Source organism: Anabrus simplex, chromosome 1 (genome assembly GCF_040414725.1).
Source record: "Anabrus simplex isolate iqAnaSimp1 chromosome 1, ASM4041472v1, whole genome shotgun sequence".
Lineage (NCBI taxonomy): Eukaryota > Metazoa > Arthropoda > Insecta > Orthoptera > Tettigoniidae > Anabrus > Anabrus simplex.
The window spans coordinates 1,755,256,684-1,755,259,090 of NC_090265.1; the positions used below are offsets into that span (position 1 = coordinate 1,755,256,684).

General features: G+C 40.6%; 1 non-coding gene across 1 annotated transcript; it reads right to left on the minus strand.

The window, feature by feature from the left end:
- Positions 1-2,060: 2,060 nt before the first annotated feature.
- Positions 2,061-2,179, minus strand: LOC137497212 (5S ribosomal RNA). Its single transcript, XR_011017733.1, has one exon. It is a non-coding gene; the product is annotated as a 5S ribosomal RNA (ribosomal RNA).
- Between the last annotated feature and the right edge of the window lie 228 nt (positions 2,180-2,407).

The window sequence follows — 2,407 nt, forward strand, 5'->3', positions numbered from 1 at the left end:
GAATATGAAGACCACTCACAAGTTCTCTCTCTAATTAAAAAAAAAACATGCAGTTTACTTGACTAACCTAATTTATGTGATCTGCATAATGAATAACCGCGCATTTATTAAAAAAATTATTTCATTTTAGTACTTATCATCATGTCGTAACAATCCAAGGTCCGGGTCCCGGGTAAGACCCTCATTTTCCTTTTTAAGCTTCCATGGTGTTGACGTTGGTCACGGGTTCATGTCCGTTGCTACTCCCGCTGAGCGCGTTCATAATCCAATGGTTATCTTTTACACTTATAACAGCTTTTATGAGATTAACACTTGTTGCGTCACTTAAACACAAAAAATACAATTATTACACTTTAATGAAATTAACACTTGTTGCATCACTTAAAAAAATTACAATTATACCGTTCTTGCGATCACATAACTTCAACCTTTTTTTAAAATACTATTGTTTGTAGACAATTACAATATTCTCGAAGATATAAACTGTATATTTACAGTCTGAAACACTAAATAGATCAGAACACCATCAAACCGTGGTTCTGCTTTGGATCTTTCGCGTGAAGTGGATACTGTTGTCATCACCGCTATTCATTTTATAAACTTTCCCCCACTCTTGCAAGAGACAGTGGCTAATCCCCACTACTTTTTTAAAATTAATAGTTCCACGAGTCGTATGACATCGGTAATACACTCAAACGTGTGACTCAGATTCTTAAGTAGTCTGGTTATGTGCGGAACCTGAATTGTTCGGCCATTTATTTAAAATTAATTATCAAAATAATGCCCCTACAATGTCCTCCATGAGGGTGCTGCGTACAAAGGACGCTTAGCGTGTTATATAATGCAACGATTGCGTATTCTTCCACACGTTAATATATTATAAAGAATTGGAATTTTGGCAGATGTCTATAATGAAATCATATAACATCCCGAGGTTTCCCATATTAAATATTATGCATGTCTCGAAATCTCATCATGCAAATGCAACTCGCGAGCTGGCAACATCGTGTTCGGCCATTTTTTTTAACGGGTGAATGTATCATTATCGATTTTTCTGGCTTGACATTTTCTTCTCTCTCTCTCTATCTGTGTATTCTTTTAGTTAAGACGGAGTGGTGTTTAGCAGGCTACAAAGGTTGTGTAAGCAGGTGCACCTAATGCAACTTTTTGTAACAAGTACGAGGGAGCTTTACAAAGGTTTTTCACTGCCAAATAATTAATAAATAAATATGTACATGACCGATAAGGTCACAATATCATCTCACCTTGGTTCCAGCTCTAGTCAGCAGAGACATGAGAGAATGACAAAAGTTATCAGTGATTCAAAGGTACCTGTATTATAGAAAAATAATTGTCCCTCCACTTCTAGTTAGGATATCTGCTATGGTGATGAGAGTGTTGGCAACCTCTGTGACTTTTTCCACATGTCAGGCAAGAGGAGGTACGTTAATGCTTTTAGAAAGTATGTCGAGACCAAGGAAATTCCAGTGGAGCTGATGCCTTTAATCAAGACTGTACAGACCATTCCCATGTCTTCAGCAGAAGCTGAAGCAGACCATGAATGAGATCCACACCGAAAAGAGTTAGGCTGCTGGTTGCAAGATCAAGCGGACTTATTTTCATAAGCAGCGTTGGACCTTCTGTGCATATATTTAACCCACAACCATAGGCCTATGTCAAATCATGACTACGAAAGGAGAAACGTTTAGTTGATGAAACAACTTGTCGGAAACATGAGGCCGCTGATTTTGACACCCAATACGAGTCCAGGAAGGCCCTGGGAGTGGTGGAAGGTAAAGGCTTCCACTATTTGTAACCACGGCACTTGATGAGGTAGAGAGTGGTTAGCTCTACCCCCGACCGCCTTTGCCCCCAGGAATTAACGTGGTACAATTTTTTGGTGTAGGCTGAGTGAACCTCAGGGCCATATGCACCTCCGGAAGTGGAAATCTAATTTCTTAAATTTTACGACTTCCTGACGGGGATTCGAACCCACGTCCTTCCGGGCGAACCGAGTACGCCTTCACCGCCTCGGCCAGGCAGCCCCTAAAACGGAATTGAGCCAACGTCACGTGGTGTTCCCAAGCGGTCACCCATCCAAGTACTGGCCACGCCCAATGTTGCTTAACTGCGGTGATCGGACGAGAACCGGTGTATTCGACATGGTATGGCCGTTGGCCCTCTTGTACATGGTCCTCCAAATTCTCAAGGAACTCTTGCTTTTCGTCATCATTACATCCTGTCTGACGAGCATATACTTGGATTATTGTGAGACTGTTACTGCCAAGTTTTACTCTGGCTTTGATCATTTTTTCATTTATATATGTGATATCTGTTATGGCTTCAATACCTTTATGTAGCACAAATCCAACTCCATTCTTTGTATCCTTCTTGTTACCATGCCAGT